Raw genomic sequence first — 6,072 nt, forward strand, 5'->3', positions numbered from 1 at the left:
AGGAATCTCATATTAGGAGGTTGTGACCCAACTCTTAAAATGAGTTCAAAGAACTTGATGAGTTGGAAACAACATTGACTCACATGAACGAATTCTATAAACCTTAAAGGCGTTGCATAGAAAGTTAATACTTGTACAATTACTATTGAGCAAGATAAAACGAAACGGTGCTATTTATGTGATGAGTTTGATGATGATACACATAAGTGAATTGATGATTTAAATGCTAAATACATGTTAGAGATGCTTTGACATATTTTGTACCTAGTTTTCAAGTACAAACGGGTATTTAAAATGGTACGTATTCACTTAGTATTGACTCTGTGTTTATAAAGATATGTTTTATATGTCAATCTCCATTTGTACGAAGAAGTCCGAGTAAACCAGCGGATTTGGATCGAAATATTGTTATGAATAAACTCAGTTTATGTGATATAAACTAAATGAGTTTATTAGTTGTGATGTTTTAATGATATACACTAGTACACAACTTTTCAAGCTTAAATTTTTGCCTTGTAAATATCGTAAACTGCAGTATATTTGCGTTTAGAAATAACACAAAATAGTGCGTATCTCTCAACATGATAATTTAGGGATTATTGTTTCATTTGTGTCTCATTGGTCTCCCACATAAATTAATGGTGATTAAAAGTTTCATCGTCTATTTAACCAATCTAATAACCATCAGAAACAATCTCAATGGAAAATACAAGCTCTGCGTTAGACCATGTGTAGTCATAAAGTTCCACCATCAGGGGTTATGCGCCACGTGGCGCCCAGTCAGAGTTATGATTTTGTACAAAAACAGGCTGTAGTCATAACTCTCCACTACCAGGGGTTATGCGCCACGTGGCGCCCAGTCATTATTAATTTTATTTGTTTTTTTAAATACTAAATCATTTAAATAAATTAACATAAAATTAAAAATTACATTAAACTTCCAAATAAAGAATACATTAAACTAAATTAAAATAAAATACATCAAATTAAAAATAAAAAAACATAAATAATACTAATAAAACTAAAACTCATTTATATTTTTCTAAAATTTTTGCTCGTCGAGTGGCTTTTAGATATTGGACTATCGGGTCGCCTTCGGATAGCAAAAATGTTTGTCATTGGGTTTTGGAAACCGGGCACCGCATTTGGCATAGAGTTTTGTATAAGTGCAAAGTACGCTGCCATTTGCGGGTCATACATTTGCGGGACGGGTACGGTTGGCGTCGGGGCGGTAGATTGGTTCGGTTATGGATTTTGGTTGGCTTGACGGGCATATTGACCGAAACCGAGAATATTTTGGTTGTTGTTTGGAAACATGATGGTAGAAATATTAGTGTAAAAGATATAAATATTTGTGTAAATTGGTAGATTGGAAGGAATGTGTTAAAAATATGAGTTTGGTTTGTTTATGTAGTATAAATATAATTAATTAATTTTTTTTAAAAAACCCCAACGGCTCCAAGCCAACGTCATTTTTTTTGTATCTGCGTGCCATTCTCACGTTGTATCTAAAACGCACACAAAAAAATTTCAACATAACGCGGGGGGGCGGTGTACCCCGCGTTTTCAACATAACGTTGGCCAACAACGTGACCACTACACCTGGTCTTAGAATGTATTACAATCCTATAATCAAATATTATATGTGCTTGTATTTTGATATTCTCAAAAGATTTAAGACGTTTAGTTAAAATGAAAACTATATATTTTAACAAAAATTTAATGAAATCTTGTGTACTGATTAATTTAGGAACAATTTAACGAGGCTATCATAACGATTTTGCATCAAAACAAGTACGGATCAAAAAAAGATTATTCAGAAGCATAGAATTACAACAAACAAAAAAATGTTGTTTTGTAGATTATTACCATGACATTAAAATACAAAATTAAATGTTATCATCGAAGTCGTTGTAGTATAGTGGTAAGTATTCCCGCCTGTCACGCGGGTGACCCGGGTTCGATCCCCGGCAACGGCGAATGTAATAATTTTCTTTGTCAATCTTTAGTTTTAACGCTCACCAAATTTTAATCAGATCAATCCAGATAAACAGCATTGAAATGGCAGTTCCCAAACACCATTTTAGTAAGTTAAAAATAAGGAAAATCCCAAACACCCCCTAACTGGTTATGAAACTGAAATTAGACTAAAAAAAAAAGCTGGAATGATCCATCATCAGCAATCATGCCAGGAAGAATACCTTTGGCTGGAGCTGCATATGCCAGCCTATAGGTTTGACATGCCCTCGCCTTTTAAGTTTCAATTTCAATTCAGTTACCTAAACGTGAGTTTATTTGGGTTAATATTTGATCCCCAGTGGGTAAAACACATAAAAGAACAAACTAAAACATAACAATAATTCAAAGCATTGCTAGGCCCCAGTCTAACATGAGCGTTCCCGACCAAGTCATGTAGTCATGTTGGGTTCATAATTCACTACCAGTCTACCATTATTAGTAAGTGATCCTGCATTACCTGTTACTTCCAACCTTTGCAAGGTACTTCAATTGGTTAGGTTGTTGACATTTGGTCTATAAGACCTTGATACGGACTTTTGGGTCAAATGAATCACAATCCGAACGTTACTTCTTAACATTATTATTACAGCCTAACAAGTATTGACGACCCATTTATGCCCCCTTTAACCCGCGTTTAGATAAACACGCTACACAAGTCACGCCTGTGTTAGGATTAAGATTTTTACATTAGCAAATACGAAGCTGGTATTAGGGTTAATATATGTAAAGTAACACAATAAAAAGAATTGACATTATTTAGATTTTGTTAAACATTAATAAATTAATTGAAACAAGGCAATTAAAAGCCCACATGAACATAATAACAAAGAAAAAAAACACAGATTCATGTTCTTCATTCATTAGAATCCATCAACAACCAACACTAAAAGAAATCAATCTCTAAGTAACTACCCTAAGGCTTCACATCCACTCCCACCTTCTCCACCGGTCTCGGTACATCTGGCGGAGTAGCACAGCGGATCAGTGCCCAATTCACGCTCTGAAAAAACGGGTGTTGTTTAATCTCGGTCGCCCCTCGTTTATACGCCAACCGATGTTGTGGTTCTTTCACAAGCAAACCCCTTATTAAATCCCGAGCTGCAAAACTAACGGACGGTGAATCAGGAAACCTCAATGGTTGCCCGACAACATTAAACAACGTGGCTCGGTTCCCATTTCCCTTAAACGGCGTTTTTCCGAACAAAAGCTCGTAAAGAAATATCCCAAAAGTCCACCAGTCAACTGCGCTCCCGTGACCCTCGCCTTTAATAATCTCGGGGGCTAAATACTCGTGGGTACCGACAAACGACATTGATCGCGCGCTCGTTGGCTCTGCGATGAGTTCGGGAAGGGGGGAGACTTGACTTGGGATTTCGGTTTTGGGTTTCGGTGTGGGTTTCGGTTTGTTGTCTTTTTTGGATTTGGATATGAATCGGGGGACGAAGCATGAGGGTTGGATGCACGCGGATTGAACCACACATGATGGTTCGATGCAGTAGCCGGAGCTCTTTGGGTCCATGGTCGGGTTTGTAGATCTAACAAGTTTTGGGTTCACGGCGCATCTTAATGAGAGGTCGAAATCCGAAAGCATTATGTGACCGTCTTCTCGGACCAAAACATTCTCGGGTTTAAGGTCTCGATAAATGATCCCGAGCATGTGTAGATATTCCATGGCGAGGAGAACTTCAGCTACGTAGAACCTATAATTTGGGTCATAATTGTAATAAGTTATACAAAAATCATTAAGCAAGCAATGCATGTGAATTAAACGTAATAGTTTCGGTCCATTTATATATGAAAGGGTAAAAACCGAACCATAACAAAAATCACCAAAAATAACCGAACCTCAAAAAATCGACAGGTTGGTTTTATGTTTGCGTAAAAACTGATTTTCCAATATTGCGTGTAATAAAACCTAAGAGAACGAATTGTAACCAAAACCAAAATAATGATGGTTTGGTTTTATGTTTTTATAAAAACCAACTTTTTGATTCGTTTTCAGTTTTACATGTAATTAAAACAGAAAAAAAAAAAAAAAAAAACTGAACCAAATTTATGGATTTGTTTTTTTGGAATGTTAAGTAATATATAAAATATTAATACAAAGATTTAGCCTCAAATTCATTATTTTGCCCCAAAAATTGAGCCCAAATGGGAAAACCGAACCCAAACCGAAAAAACCAAATAAAACAACAGTGTCAAAAGGTCAAAAACCAAATTTTCGATTTTTGGTTCGGTTTGATCCCAAAACTGAACAAGCCGACCAATACACATTCCCACGAATTGTGTATATAACAATCTAACAGACGGTGTTTTGGGTCAACCCAACCAGACCTGTTTTAATTGGTACAAAAACGATATGTTTTGACCCAAACCCGTTTGATCTCTCTCCAACAACACGTTACGTGTCCTCTGAACGCAAATGTAAAAATAAATATAACCTTGCTGCATGCTCGGAAAAATACTTTCCAGGTTGTTTCTGTCTAAGCGCGTGCAAATCACCACCTGGGCAATACTCCATAACCAAACACGACAACTTCTCGGTATCAAAATGCGTATACAAAGTCGGAAGAAACGGGTGATCTAGCGACTGCAAAATCTCCCGTTCTGTTTGCGCCCTTAACAGCTTATTCCTACTTGCCAAAGCCGCCTTATCCATAACCTTCATAGCAAAAAAACTTTGTGTCCCGATCAACTCAGACAAATAAACGCTCCCGATATCCCCGCACCCCAAGCGCTTCAAATGCCTAAAGTGCTTCATTTCCAGCATGCCCGTGTCAGTCATTGCCCTAACCACTTGAATCGCCTCCCATCGCGTGTCGTTTTGTTTATGCGGTTTATACATCGCGCTGGTGAAACTACTCTCCTCGCTCACATCACTCCCCGTACTCTCCCTATACCCGCTCGTCTTATTGCTTTCTACATGACTGTTATCAATCGACTTCCCGACACTACTTTCGTTTTCACTTATTTCCGTGTTGGTGAAACTTTGTTTCGCTTCAGTGAAATTCGTGATGGAGTATAGGCTACTTTGCGGGCTCGGGCAAAACCGCGGCTCCGGAAGAGGTTCAGGTTCATCGGGTTTGATCCCGGCTGCTTTGGCTTCCAAGGCTTGAATTTGTTTGTGAAAGTACTCTTTCGCGGTTTGATCAAGAATAGCATTGTGGTTTGATTTATGTTTGGAAGAAGTACCCGAATCGGGTTTCGGGGGGGCGGGTTTTAGTTTGACCCGGTTGATTATATCCTTCTGATAAAGAACTGACTCCATCGACAAGTGAATGCATTCAATTATTCAAATCAATCTGCAGACAGTAGTAAGATCTATAACTCTTAACAGTTATGGGCCTAATTAAATCGAATCGGTTTGGCATTAGGGTTCATCATATCATAAACTGGGGAAAACATACATACCTGATTAAGGATTCATACTTGGTCATTACAGATCCGATCGAACGAGTATTGGGGATAAAAGATGATGATTATTATTATTATTATTATTTGCAGAAGAAGGAAAGGAATCTGCGAACGTGCTGTGCTGTGCTGTGCTGTGCTGTGCTACTCTTGTTTCTTTCTCTAGAAGCGAGTAAAGTAAGCAAGCGGGAGAACAAGAACAAGAACAAGGTACAATGCCATCTCCACTTTGGTGGGATGGTAATGGCTTTGGCCTTTGGGTAAGAGGTCCAGGTTCGATCCCTGGTAATGGCGGTTTAATGTAAATAGTAGGAGGAAAGTTTAAACATTCAAAAAAAAAAAGGGTACAATGAAGCCGTCGTCTTATTTATATTTAGGAAGTCAGCCCTGTGGTTTAACTCTATCCTTAGAACAGTCCCTCGTGTCGTGTCTCTTTTCGAGGTCTTTTTCAACGTCTGTGCTGTGCGGTCTTCCCGATTACCTTATGGGTTTTTTTTAACGAGGGTAATGAGTTGTTAAAAAAATAAGGTTATTTTATGTTTTAAATTTTTATAAAAACTTTGATACAAGATTTTTTTTCTTCTTTTTTATTGTTTTAGTACAAATTTAGTTTGTTTTTTTATTGTTAATCTCCTGGTTTTG

General features: G+C 37.5%; 1 non-coding gene and 1 pseudogene across 2 annotated transcripts; one reads left to right on the plus strand and one right to left on the minus strand.

The window, feature by feature from the left end:
- Positions 1 to 1,907: 1,907 nt before the first annotated feature.
- TRNAD-GUC (transfer RNA aspartic acid (anticodon GUC)) lies at positions 1,908 to 1,979 on the plus strand. The gene has a single exon. It is a non-coding gene; the product is annotated as a tRNA-Asp (tRNA).
- Positions 1,980 to 2,850: 871 nt separating this feature from the next.
- On the minus strand, positions 2,851 to 5,475 carry LOC143631617 (protein kinase PVPK-1-like; annotated as a pseudogene). Its single transcript, XR_013153394.1, has 3 exons — positions 5,431 to 5,475; positions 4,461 to 5,321; positions 2,851 to 3,719 (listed from the first exon to the last, which is right to left on the minus strand). The product of XR_013153394.1 is annotated as a protein kinase PVPK-1-like (transcript).
- Between the last annotated feature and the right edge of the window lie 597 nt (positions 5,476 to 6,072).

The sequence above is a fragment of the Bidens hawaiensis genome, unplaced genomic scaffold (assembly GCF_021521415.1).
Source record: "Bidens hawaiensis isolate Kalapana, Puna unplaced genomic scaffold, B.hawaiensis_p1.1 tig00006131_1, whole genome shotgun sequence".
In the NCBI taxonomy this organism is placed as follows: Eukaryota; Viridiplantae; Streptophyta; class Magnoliopsida; order Asterales; family Asteraceae; genus Bidens; species Bidens hawaiensis.